We start from the raw sequence: 6512 nt of genomic DNA on the forward strand, positions 1-6512 counted from the left end.
TTCCCCACAGCTATTCCAGGCCTGGAACCCCACAGACAATATTGCCAAGCTTAAAGCTTCAAAATTTTATGTTGGGTGTCAAAAAACATGAGTGTGGCTCCAAAATCCAAAGGTTACTGAGAACAAATTGATTGTGCATTTATACCTGGCTTTTATTTTTGAACTCCACTGACCACACCATCATAACCAACATTGTATATCCGACTCAGATCTGACAGTACCTACCCTGGAGCTACCTGCCCCCAACCAGCTGTCCCTGTCCCCATCGGCTATCCTAGTCCTGGGCTCACTAATATTTTTGATTTAGTGGCTGGACTGTAAAAACAAAAACCAAAAACAATTATTTTCAGTGGACCAAATTTTCATTTGACCTGTTTTTTAACTCTTTGTGTAACATCTTTTTATTTAAGGAAATAAAGTTTGAAGGAAAAACATTGTTTTATGATGCAAAGCCAAAACATTCTGGCTCAACATTTTCCAAACAAACTGTTCCAAGTTTGTTTTTATTTTTTTGTTCAACTTAGATCTATTTGACACAGATATGTAAATAGTTTAGCTGCCTAAAAACAGAAGTTAGTATGTAGGTCAGGTTCTTATAGGGACAGGAACTTGAGAAAGTCTCTTGGAAACAAAGTACCTTATAAGGTAAGTAGTGGTTCTCAGTCTTGTTAAACTCAAGGCACCCCTCATTATATTCAAAACACCCCTCAGAAAAGACCAGCTCTTAGTTTTCACCTGTTTTTTCACTAGACAAAAATAACACAGCAATTCTTCTGTTGCAAATAGCTCATGAAGGTCACAACAAGTCAGAATGTTTTTAACAATCTGGACTCCTAATTGAAATCTCTGGATTTATCTTGGGAATCATGTTTGCACACCTAAGGGCAAGTCAACACACGTCGCTACAGTGACATTACTGCACTGTGATTTACTGCTTCTTTTTGGAAGTACAAAAACACAGTGCAGTAACAGCTCGTACTGCACCGTACACACTGTGCACAGGTATTTTTAACAGCTACTTTGTTGTAAGGGCACACTTTAATGGGGGAGTTCATCACTACAGCAAAGTAGATGCTGGTTACATTTAGACCCCCGTGGACCCTACCTCACTGTAGCGCATTGCTGTGGTGATGTAGCATCACCTGTAGATGCGTCCTGACAGCAGTACCATTGTGCAACACCCAGCAACACCCTTGAAAGGATCTCTAGATAGAGAACCACTGAACTAGGGACTAGTCTGAATAGCAGCCACTGTGATCTGACTTGCCACTGGACTAATAACAGGGGACTATTGTTTGGTCAAAATACTCCTAAAAGAAAAAACTTGTGCACAGGAGTTGCAGCATAGCTGCCAGCGCAGTTGGAGCAGCCGATTATCAGGAGTTGTGCAGGAATTAAACACTGAAGGAGGCCCTCAGTGACGCATCTACATGACATGTTTCACTGTGCACTAGCATGGTTTACTGAAAAGTAAGCATGTGTGTCTATACGTTCACATGCTTACTATGCAGTAAGCCTTGCTAATCATGAGTCAATTGCTACCTGCAAATGCACGCAACAAATTTACTTTCGATTAGTACTGGCACAGTAGCGCTCATGCAGACACCTGAATGGGAGCTAATCTGCTCCCAGACAGCCAGCCACCATGGGGCAGGAGATTGCTCCATCCCCCGGGAGCTGCCTGCTACCGGGGCAGGCTCCATCATAGGAGCCCGGGTGGTGACTATGTCCCTCTGCCCTGACAGCGGGGAGCACTGGCAGAGCTGAGTGGGAAACAAGCTTCCCAGCATCCTTCCGTTGTGCAGGGCAGGGGCTGGGATCTGTCCTGGTCAGGACAGATCCCAGCCCCATGCCCAGATAGGGTGATCAAGGCACATGGCTTGGAAAGAGCTGCAGGGATGGGTCCCAGCCTCTTGCCCCAATCTGCCAGTGGGGCAGCTAGCAGTGAGCTAGCTGCTCCACCAGCAGATTGGGGCAGGGGGGTGGGACCTGCCCCTCCCCCGCGACCTGCCCCTCCCCTGCAGCTCTTTCCAAGTCTCCTGCCCCTGACTACTAGGGAGGCAGGACCACAAGCTCCCTGCTTCTGGAGCAGGAGGACATTGTCCCCACCCCAGCAGCAGGGAACCCTGGGGAGCAGAGTGTAATATAATAGAATGCTCCCTGTCAGCCCCTGGCCTAGCACCCAAGGGGAGCCTAAAGCTCTCCCTGGTGATGGAAGGGGCCCATTGCAGGGTCCCAGGAAGTGAGAGCAGTTTGCTGTCATTAGCAGAAAATCTGCTCCTGCTTCCCTGCATATGCATACGCCTGCCTGGGAATAATTACCCATGAGTCCTTTACTTGCAAGTAAACTGATCCCAGATCAAATGCATGTTTAGGCATGCCCAATGGTGCTTATCTTGGACTGAACTTAGTCAGGAAACATGCAGAAAACCTACCTTGGTAAGGTGCTGTACTGAAAAGGGTTCCTTTGGCATTAGGCTAGAGATACACTCACCTTCTGTTTTAAGAGCCCAAGTAAATCTTTATTTCACTTTAAGCTACGGGTACCCAACCTGTGGTATGAGTGCCATAAGTGGCACAGGCAGCCAAACCCCAGGGCCATCACAATCTGCTGTCAGCTAGCAGAGATGGCTCTGAGGCTTTGAGCATGGGGCTTTCCTTGCCAGGTGATAACCAGTTTATTGGGATCACTCTGGAGCTCAAGCCCTGGGGGAGTCTCTGAAACATGTTCAGTTTAAGATGCAATAGAAACCATCTGCAAAGTCATCACACATATTTTGGCTGCATCTACATGTCACCCTATGGCATTGCTATGGTGACATAGCAATCACGTGTCTACACGTGGTCACTAGTTATGTTGTTGTAGTGGCGCACTCTTCATGTATAGTGCACTACTATGGCGATGTAGCAGCAAAATTACCCATGAGCCGTGTGTACAGCGCAGTAACTGCCCCTACTGTGACATACTTTATTACTTTCAAAAGCAATTACTTAAACATGGTGCTGTAGCAACGTTGCTGTGCAGCAACATGTAGACATGCCTTTTGTGTAATAACTTTGTAGCTGGTTTCCTGTTTTATTACACCATTAATTCACTGAACACATGGCCATTTTACACTTTAGGATACGATTAACTGTTTAACTGCATCTTAAAATTAACATCTTCCGGGGGGCTTCAAATATACACTTAGCAAGATGGTCTATACAGAGGTGTTACTGCCCTGAGCAAGGAGTTGGAGCAGGTGGCCTCCTGAGGTCTCTTTCAGCCTAAGATTTCTCTGATTCTACACAGCCCAATGGTTTCAGGCTTTGTTCCAAGTCACAGTACAAGAGATGCTGCCAAGTACCCCAGAAATCTGGTATAACACAGTACTGAGCAACAGTTGAAATCATTAGGTTCCAGTGGTAGAAGATTTGCATTGATGTACATCAAACCCAGGAACTGGCACAGGGAGCTGGCAAGGAAAGGAATAAGGGATACTGGGGATTAGGGTCACAAGCCAATGGGCTAAGGAGAGGGGGACAGACACAGGTAAATAAACATTAGCTTTAAGGTACATAGAGGTCTTCCAGTTAACAGGAAGGAAACAGATGTGGAGCCCAGGCAGAAAACAATTAAGCCAACCCAGGCTCTGGTCCCATAAAATGCTTAATTGCCATCTGCCCGGGCTCCATGTCTGAGCTCCACTGCTGCAGCTCGCAGTCCCAGCTTGGCTATTCCTGACTCTGGGGCCATGTGACTCTCTCCACCACCGTGTCCTGCTCTCCAATGCTGCTCCTTCTGCTTCCTCCTGCTCCCTGCTGCCTTCAGGGAGTTGTGGTACACATGGCAGTTTATTCCCCCCAAGTCCTTGGAGGCTTCTTGGAGTTGCAGTTCATGCTACAACATTACAGTAAATCACCTTCAACATTACAGTACATTACAGGTAGATTTGGCTGGTCTCACTATAACTTCATGGACTGACAACTTATCTGCTACCCCCAGCAAAATAAGCATATAGAGCTTCAACAAACATAGTATTTAGAGTACACACTTTACAGTGCTGAATATGCTACAGTCTACCAAATTCTTGGGAAGAGACCAGTGAGGTCAAATACTTTCAGAACAAATGAGACAAGCAACGGGAAGTATCCAAAGAAGAGTATACTAGAAGAATATATCTAGAGATATACTCAAACAAACGCATTTGGGCTTAAATATTATGGAGCAGAAAGATCAGCACAATAGCATACCTTAAGATTTTATTATAGAGCTGAGTGCAGGAGCAGAAAATAAACAGCCTTCAGGCAAGACCATGAGCTACTCAGTGAATTTGATGGCAGCAGGTATTAGGAGGAAAGAAATGTCATTTTATGGAGAAAAAAGAGCCCACCACGAACAGGCCAGTGGAGAGAATCAGGGCTTCTTATTCTTTATAGGGAATTTGGAGGTTGAACACAGCCTGGTTGTCCTCCTCAGGAAGAAATGATCAAACAACAAAAGCCGGACAGCATTGCAAAGGTTCTCAAATACAACTCTCACCCTATACTCTTACAAAATAAGACTAAGGAAATACTTGCTACCATCAGAGTAGCCTGCACACTTTTGAGTTCAGCCAATGCCTTTTAGCAGCAACATGTTTGTGCCTTGGTACTATGCTGCTAGTAAGTGGCTGTTGCTGTTATAGGGAGTCTCCTTTCAACACAAGGTGCAGGAAATACTCTCAGGGAAATGGGGCTGGGAAAAACTGTTGCTCCTAACAAATGAGTGCTAGCTGTAGCAACAGCTATCGATCAGAAGTGCTGCTCCCCCATTTTAAACCCCAAGCCTTAGTGGAAGGAGGGGATATGGATATCAGGACAGTGGGACCCATGAACAGCTCCTGCACAAATGGGGAATCCCAGCAGCTTTGACTCATCACCCACCTCCTATCCACTCTCCTTCCTTACCACATGGCTGTGCATGATAACTTGCCAACACCACCACACACCCATGACTATATCAACCCCAGCCTGGTTCTACTAATGTCCATCTCATACCATAAGCTCCCAAATGGCAAATCTCCTGAAGAAATTCCCTTTAGCCTTCTGCTCTTAGGCATTACACAATCATGGCCAGCTCAGTATGCAACCCCAACATCCTGAAATGCTTCAGTCAGTGCTGGCCACTGCAGTCCAGACTGACTGGACAGGTGGTTCCTAATAGGATCCAGCACACACCAGACACAGACCTCTACTGAGAGCTCATGAAGACAGACTGTCCAGTCAGGTGTAACATGACCGATACTCATTTCACTGCTGCAATTTTTAAATAGACCTAGAAATACTATAACCAGTACTATTTAAAAATATTTTAAAACAATACTATTTTAAAATTACTCTAACACCACAGAAGCCATGTGAACTTGAACCATGAGTATAGGTTCAGGTTTAGTCTAGTGGGCAGTTTCGCCCTTGGTGTGTTCACACTGGCCCCTGAATATTTCCCTGAATATTGGGTTTCTTGAATATTTCTTCAGCTGCTGGGCAGAATTCAAGGTACAAAGTACAAGAATGGGTCTTTTCCCCTTAACTGTTCCTGTTAAAGTTGTATCTGAGTCAAAAGTAAATGAGAAAAAAATTTCTCTGCTTGCTTCCCCCTCCAGTGAGGAGAGAGATTGGGAAACCAAGTTGCCAAATGAGGAAAATTCCCTCCTATGGTAGGTGAAACCACAGAGAAAGGAGCTGGGGGATCAAGGTATTGAAAGAATACATATAAACCAGTAGCCTCAGAGAGTAGCTATGAGACAGATCCCCCTACACTGTGACAGCAAACGAGGAAGGCAAAATCATCCTTACTTGTGCTTACTAACAGCTCCAGGAGACAATCATAGCCAAGCTGTTTCAATATGTGAGGTACTTGTGATCCTATTCCAGCCTGCTGCAGTCCCAGAAAAACTGTTAGTGCAAAAGGTGGCTGATCCTCCTCCTCCTTGCTCTTTCTGGGACTTAGTGGGAGCTCTATACAAGATGCCTTAATGCGCAACAAACTTTTCTAGTGCACATTAGTGCATCACAGCAAAAACCGTGCTAATGAACTAATACGCAGTAGAATTATTCTACTGCACATTTTCACAAAAAAATTCTCCTTGGTTACTGTGCATTATCGCAGCTACTGTGCCTTTATCTATTACCTTATATCAGAGGTACTAAACTTAATGCACAGTAGCAAAGGCACATAAATGAATGTGTAGATGCGCCCTGTGTTAGGATTCAGCTGATGGTGTGTTACAAAAGTAGGTGTGTTAAATGTTTTGAGAGAAAAGTAATTGTAGAAGATTAAATGTAAATAAATGTAAATGTAAAAAACCCAGGAAGGGATTAGAAACAATTAGAGAAATGATCTTAGCTCCACAAGATGTACTTTGCTAAACAGAAAAATGAAGTAAAATACCTGGAAAAAGAAATATCAAAGGCAACATAAACCATAGGGAGTAATTGCCTGTGTGAAATATTAAAGAAAAGTGGTCTGGGAGGTTATATTATCAGGCCCC

The sequence above is a fragment of the Alligator sinensis genome, unplaced genomic scaffold, assembly GCF_000455745.1.
Source record: "Alligator sinensis unplaced genomic scaffold, ASM45574v1 scaffold177_1, whole genome shotgun sequence".
NCBI lineage: Eukaryota > Metazoa > Chordata > Crocodylia > Alligatoridae > Alligator > Alligator sinensis.